The 7603-nt window shown below is 27.9% G+C and overlaps 1 long non-coding RNA gene across 1 annotated transcript; it reads left to right on the top strand.

The window, feature by feature from the left end:
• The first annotated feature begins 4304 nt into the window (after nucleotides 1-4304).
• On the top strand, nucleotides 4305-7276 carry LOC147816163 (uncharacterized). The gene is made up of 2 exons (XR_015431818.1): nucleotides 4305-4414; nucleotides 7128-7276. It is a non-coding gene; the product is annotated as an uncharacterized LOC147816163 (long non-coding RNA).
• The last annotated feature ends 327 nt before the right edge of the window (nucleotides 7277-7603 follow it).

Raw genomic sequence — 7603 nt, 5'->3', positions numbered from 1 at the left:
TCGATTAAATACGTTGAAGTTAATGTTATGTATTAAGCTAAAAAATTACCTTTGTTCAGATGAATTATTGTTGGTGTAAAAAAGGATATTTTATATAGTTTATTTCAAATAAGAGGAAATAAAAGTGTAAGAGATTTGAGATTTCAGCTGTGCTCTACATATGTGGTAATCATATGAGAAAAGAATAAATTTCAAAGCAGATTTCTCAAATATATAAAACAGAAAAGCAGCATCTACCACTTCTTTTATCAATGAAAGCAAAAGACTTGATATTAATTTCATTTCAATTAAATAAAGGTTGTGCTGATTTCAAAGAATCGTCCTTAGAAAGTCACTCGTAAAAGTAGAAAGAATTATCAAAACAACGAAAAAAAAATTTTTTTTAATTTCAAAGAACTTTATTTTGTATTGATTGAAAAACAGTGACTAATTTAAACTAAAATACTTTAAATGACAACATATTTTCAGCTGTTATCAAAGAAACAATGTTTACAGTTTTTTTCACTCAATTAAAAGAGATTTTTTATTAAATTAAATGTAATTCCTTTTATAAAAATTTGAATTGACAAAAAATGTATGCTTGAATTAAAAATAGTTAATTTAAATAATGCTATCTAAAAAATCAATGATCAACGATCTAAAAAAATTTAAAAAAGAGTGTTTGAAACGCTTGTTCTAGCAAAAATCTCTTGACGAAATGACCAAGTAAATGTCAACAAGAGACACCCCCAATTCAGAACCCTTATGGGCCTAATGCATCTGTTTTACCAGAACATTTAGTTAATTGTTTAAGATAATTTATGTATATATTTACAGAACCATCTATTTGTTGTATAACATTTTCAAAAAAAAAATGACGAAAGAGCCCAGGCCCTTAAAAATGATCAAGGCAATTTAAAGTAGCAAACAAACATTTTCTCACAGTACAAAATGAGGTGACTATGTTCTGAGGAGTCAAATAACTGTGGGTAAGGCCGGGATAGTCTGGTTGGTAGGGCTGTAATACGCATTTTCTCCTGGGAATGTTTTTTTTTTTTTTAAGAGTAAAGAGTGTGGATGAAAAAATTTTCCCCACTTGTCTTTGAATAGTTAAAGACATTAAATAGTTCCGAGTTACTTTTGATCTTTTCAAGAATCAGAAATCTGATTTTCCCAATAGAAGGGTAAAGGAATTTTACAAGAAAAACTCTACAGTACTAAACGTTACACTTGGAGAAAAATATTCAGCATATATGCAGTAGACAATGAAGCAAAACACCGTAGAAAAATAAAAGACACCGGAATCTATATTTCATAATCATAAATTAAAATTCTAAATTAATTTTCACTGTTTTTACCTTATTAGAAATAAAAAAATGTAAAAAATTTTTTAATTAAAATTCTGCGTCAAAAGGCAAAGAACACTTTTGGGAGAACACTTTTAATTTAGGATTTAATTCTTAACATTCAAAATAGTTTTTATCTGGGTTAAAAATATTTCATTCTTGATAATGATGAAAATTTTGCAGTTTATGTCTAGTTTATTGAATTTGATTTCTCACCAAGACTAGGAAAACACTTCTTTAAATGTTGGCAAATATGTAAATGTTGGCAAATGTTGCGTAACAAATTTGTGCAATGTTGCGTTGTGCAATGTAATGTTGGCAAATGTTGCGTAAATGTTGGCAAATATGAAAAGATCTCTAAATATTTTCAAAACAAGTGTTCCAACGTCAAACTTAATTCTGTTCTGATTAAATCTAGATTTATTTTGACTAACTATCCGTAGCTATAACTATTCGTAAAGCAATGAGAGAAATCCAACTATTATCCTACGATTTCCTTCTTGTAAATTCTAAGTAAAACCTAAAGATAAATTGACCCAAACTCTTTCTGCCTCTAAAGTGGTAATTTAAAACTAAACTCATTTCAGTCTATTGCTATTAATAATAATTTGAATGCAATAGAGAGGAATGCCCCCAGTCGTAATAGACGATTGTACACATTAAATGTAGGCTATACAGAAATTGTTTTCCGCCTCATATCATATTTTAGGCCATCATCGATTTTAGCGACACCTGTGCTAACTATTGTCAATAGAGTGACATGGACAGAATAAAATATTTTTAAAAAAAGCTTTATGCATATTTCTCAATATATGTATATATTTTTCGAAATTTTGACACCTATTCTTTGATTTGGTATTAGTATCAAAGTTGCCATTTGAACCCAAAAATTATAAAAAATTATTAAAGTGTCCACCAAATTATCCCCTTACAACCGTCTATTAATAATAATTTGTATGCAATGGAGAGGAATGCCCCCAGTTGTAATAGACGATAGTACACATTAAATGTAGGCTATACAGAAATTGTTTTCCGCCTCATATCATATTTTAGGCCATCATCGATTTTAGCGACACCTGTGCTAACTATTGTCAATAGAGTGACATGGACAGAATAAAATATTTTTAAAAAAAGCTTTATGCATATTTCTCAATATATGTATATATTTTTCGAAATTTTGACACCTATTCTTTGATTTGGTATTAGTATCAAAGTTGCCATTTGAACCCAAAAATTATAAAAAATTATTAAAGTGTCCACCAAATTATCCCCTTACAACCGTCTATTAATAATAATTTGTATGCAATGGAGAGGAATGCCCCCAGTTGTAATAGACGATAGTACACATTAAATGTAGGCTATACAGAAATTGTTTTCCGCCTCATATCATATTTTAGGCCATCATCGATTTTAGCGACACCTGTGCTAACTATTGTCAATAGAGTGACATGGACAGAATAAAATATTTTTAAAAAAAGCTTTATGCATATTTCTCAATATATGTATATATTTTTCGAAATTTTGACACCTATTCTTTGATTTGGTATTAGTATCAAAGTTGCCATTTGAACCCAAAAATTATAAAAAATTATTAAAGTGTCCACCAAATTATCCCCTTACAACCGTCTATTAATAATAATTTGTATGCAATGGAGAGGAATGCCCCCAGTTGTAATAGACGATAGTATACATTAAATGTAGGCTATACAGAAATTGTTTTCCGCCTCATATCATATTTTAGGCCATCATCGATTTTAGCGACACCTGTGCTAACTATTGTCAATAGAGTGACATGGACAGAATAAAATATTTTAAAAAAAAGCTTTATGCATATTTCTCATTATATGTATATATTTTTCGAAATTTTGACACCTATTCTTTGATTTGGTATTAGTATCAAAGTTGCCATTTGAACCCAAAAATTATAAAAAATTATTAAAGTGTCCACCAAATTATCCCCTTACAACCGTCTATTAATAATAATTTGTATGCAATGGAGAGGAATGCCCCCAGTCGTAATAGACGATAGTACACATTAAATGTATGCTATACAGAAATTGTTTTCCGCCTCATATCGTATTCAGATATAACCACAATAATAAATACAAATTAAAAGCTTCTTAATTGATTTCCTGGCATAGAGTGTTCAAAAAAAATTTTTTTTTTTAATTTATTATTTTCAAACTTCTGAAAGCTTTAATACACACACACACACTCGCGCGCACACGCGCACACACACACACACATTTACATCTACTTCCATTTTTTTCAACCTTGCAGCAAAGCTTTGTTTCCCTTTTATTCCATTTTTTTTCTTCAGTAATGCAAAATTATAAACCCAAAGTGCTTCCAAAGACTGCTCCCATTGAATAAAAAATATCTTAACTTTATTGCACTTATGTGAGTGGTTGAAGATTAATTGTCGTTTTGTAATATTAATTTTGTTATTTTTGTTTTGATAATATTACAGTCAATGCTTCCTTGCTTAAAAATATTCATTAAATTCTCTCAAAATAGTTTTTTTTTTTTTTTTGCTTGGAAGAAAAATTATAGTTTTATTTTTTCTACTGCTAAAACGGATACTATGTCATAGTTCCTCAATTAAAAGAGGAACCAAAGCTCATTCCAAAAGCTATTAAATTTTCCGTGCTTTATAGTTAGTATAAAATTTGTATGGGCATAAATAGCATCATTTTTTTATAAGTTTCATTATGCTCGAAATCTTTTAAAATATCCTAACAGTTACTATATCTTGAAATTCTCAGAGAAAATATTTCTTGTGTTAATTTTTATTATAAAGAAGCAATGGCCTTTCTGGAAAGCTTTAATTTTTTTAGACTTGGGAAATTTTATGCTAGATTCCTAGATCCAGCTAAAATATTCAAAATTTACATTTATATGGTTATGAAATGAAGGTAACTTTTTAATTTATATTTTATAATATAAATTAAAAATACAATATTAATAACAGTTTAATATTGTATTTTTAAAAAAATTTATAGATAAAAAAATTTATTTAATTTCTTTTTTTTAGCTCATGTAGCACTAATGAAGGAATTAGGAAATATGAAAATAAAAAAGTTTTTTAGGTAATTAATTATCATTTTATGTCTAATTTTGTAATTTTGAAACATTATAGTGATACAATCTACTAATTAAAGTATATTAAGTCAAATATTCTTTGAAACAATTAAATTCTCTTCAATTTGGTTTTTATTGTTATTTTTTTTAGTTTTAAAGCATATTTTATAATTTTTATAAAAAAATATAATTGATATGTTTTGAAAAAATATGCGTTAGTTATTTTTACATCTAAAAATATTTTGACTTGTCTTAAAGGTGAACACATATGATTGTTATTACTTTGTACTTGTATATTTGCTATCTTTCTTTTATTCTCTAATGTAGTATATTTGCTTGTAAGACCTTGTAAAATATTGTCTTTTTTTTAGGAATTTTGTTTTTAATTACTTTTTTTTTCTCAATTTGATGGACTAGATATATCTGGCAATTCACTCTCAAGAAAATGTTTAACAAATATTGGAAATGATATCTTCTGAAACACAGTACCTCTATTTTGGGTTATTAAGGAAGTTCTGTGCAAAAATTGTGTGCACCATTTCAAGGGTTGGTTAATCCCAATTTTTGATCCAGGGGTTGTCTTCTGGGTTGGGCTCAAAATTTACAAAAAAAAACATAGCTAAACATTGATGGTTGTAAACCTGAAACTGGGTTGACTGTTCAATGCCGATTATAAAATAAAATATTAAGTTGTGCTAAATATGAACATGTTGAGATAATACTATCTTTATTGGGAGGATTATACCATTCTTTTTCAAGTCTCAGAATCGTTATTCTTAACACTACATTTTTCTGCAACAGATTCATTGGCGATCATGGCTTTTCTTTAAATATGAATATTCGCCTATTTTTGAAAATATTTACACAATATGTTAACATCTATTATTTCTAAATAGTGATTCCCATCAACAGTCACCAAAACAAATGTTAAAAAATAGCGTCATGCTCCTGTGCTGTTCTCAGAGGTGCCAACCATTACAATTTCTCCATAATTATTACTATTTCATAGACAAAGTAAGGGTTTAAATTATGGTATAATACAAATTATGGTTTTTAAGAATTTTCATAGCAATCTATTTAAAGTACGTTCATTTTCCTAACTACCAAGAGTTAATTTTTGTTTTGTTTTTTGCAACTAATCTACGATGATTCTTTTTTACTCCTTGAAACCATTTTGAAAACAATACAAACATAGAAAAGTATGGACAATATAGGAAAACAAAAGAACATAAACATAAACTTGAAATGCTGTGAGAAAATATTTTTAGTGATTTAAATGTAGTTGTCGAAAAAGATAATAAGCGTTGTTCTAATTTAATCAAAAATTATAACATTGATTCCAAATGATTGACACAATTTTATCTTTTTTACAATGAAGTATACAATTTCAGTGTCGTATATTTTTTAAATTTGCCAAAGTATTGATTTTTTTGTTTTATTTTATAGTATATATATATACCTAATTATACTTATTTTTTTATGCATACACAGAATTAAGTAATATATACATCTTAGAATTTCGCCATTTGTGAATGCTAATTTGTATAGAATTCTGTGTTGTTGTTATGGGCAATGCCACCTTGGGGATGCATTCCCCACGTGTTAGCTAGTTTAGAAATTTTCATTTTGTTCTTGACACATAAACATTTTTTTAATGCTTTCTTGCAAACTGGTTAATTTGTTTTACGCAATGCACTTCTTCATTTAATACTCTGATACTTCTGCATTTTTGATGCTGGCATTTCAGTACAACTTATAGTTTGTCTAAAGTAAGAACTCCGCTATCATTTCATCTGGTTCCATGGTTGTGACTATGGTAATTATAATATGGTATTACGGTAGATATAACTATTCTAAGTAGGGGTGTGGGGTCACTGTTTAGGACAGGTTTTGGCTCTGGTCGGCAAGAGAAAGGGAATCTTTTTCTTTGGTCTATTGTGTTAGTCCTCAAGTCTGGAGAAGCTACCCTCCCTGAAATGCGCTATTCTTGTTTTCATAGCAGCAGGCGGAGTTCTTACCGTAGACAAACTATATAGACCTAACAGTGCAATCTTTATATTCTCACCTTCATTTAGAACTCCACGGAGAATAGTCTTGAAAATATTCCAAAAATAACACATAGTCTTACATATGTCGCAAAAATTGTTTATTAGATATAAAATTTAACACAAAATCATATTTTTTTTTAAATTTCCGAAATAAGAAAATTTTTTTTAAATTTTTTACATTTTATTTGTAATATACTCAAATGAATTGAAGAAAATAATTACAATTTTCATCATAGTTTTGTGTCTGCTGATTTCAGTACTTAAAAAAACAATCTGAGTTAACTTTTAGGAAATCACCCCTACTCTTACTGCAAATAATTTTGTCTGTTCCTCCCAAAATATTCTTTACTCTTTTTCATTTTTATAACATGAAAGTGCAAGGTATATAGAATTATTTGAAAATTTTATTTGACTTTGGCTTATACTAATTACTTTTTTATACTTTGTAGTATTCTGAAAATCCAGTTTTTTATACTTGATGAGAAATAAACACAAGTTTAAGGATGTTATTTTTTTTTTAATTGAAAATTATTCTCTATCTTTCAAAAAGGAAAATCTTTCTTTGCTTTTAGATCTTTATTTTCACCATTATTGATACTCATTTTAACCATTATTGATTTAATGATTACTTACTTTTATTTTTGTAAAATTTCAAATTTTTAACTATTAATAGCCTAGTGGAGAAGACGTTATGTGAAAAAGACCACTTTTGTCTTGAAGCGGAAGAGAGTGACACAATTGATGAAGGGAACGATGCAAACAAGTCAGATGAAAATGTCAAGATATTGCCTGATGAAGAGATAGAAGAATACAGCTTTTGACCACATATTGTGTATTGTGAAATATTTATGTAATGAAAATATTTATTACATTTTTTATTTCTTATTTACTTGAATTAATCACTGAATTTAATTGCGAGCTAGAGATTATTTTTTTTAATTGATTCAGTTTGTTTGTATGAGTGTTATGCAGTGTTCATTTTAATTCATCCTTTGAGTAACTCATCATTTTTAAATTCATCCCTTTTATTGTTAAAAAAGGATACAAAAGTGGTAATTTGTTTCTGGGTTTTAGAAAAAGGTTTTTATACCATGAAGGTCGAGGATATCTTAAACTGGTTTTTGACAGTACGCTTGAGATTTTCTTCCA

This window comes from Parasteatoda tepidariorum, chromosome 2 (genome assembly GCF_982258835.1).
Source record: "Parasteatoda tepidariorum strain Cologne lab strain chromosome 2, Ptep-v5.0, whole genome shotgun sequence".
In the NCBI taxonomy this organism is placed as follows: domain Eukaryota; kingdom Metazoa; phylum Arthropoda; class Arachnida; order Araneae; family Theridiidae; genus Parasteatoda; species Parasteatoda tepidariorum.
This window is presented reverse-complemented; position numbering and strand designations above follow the sequence as displayed.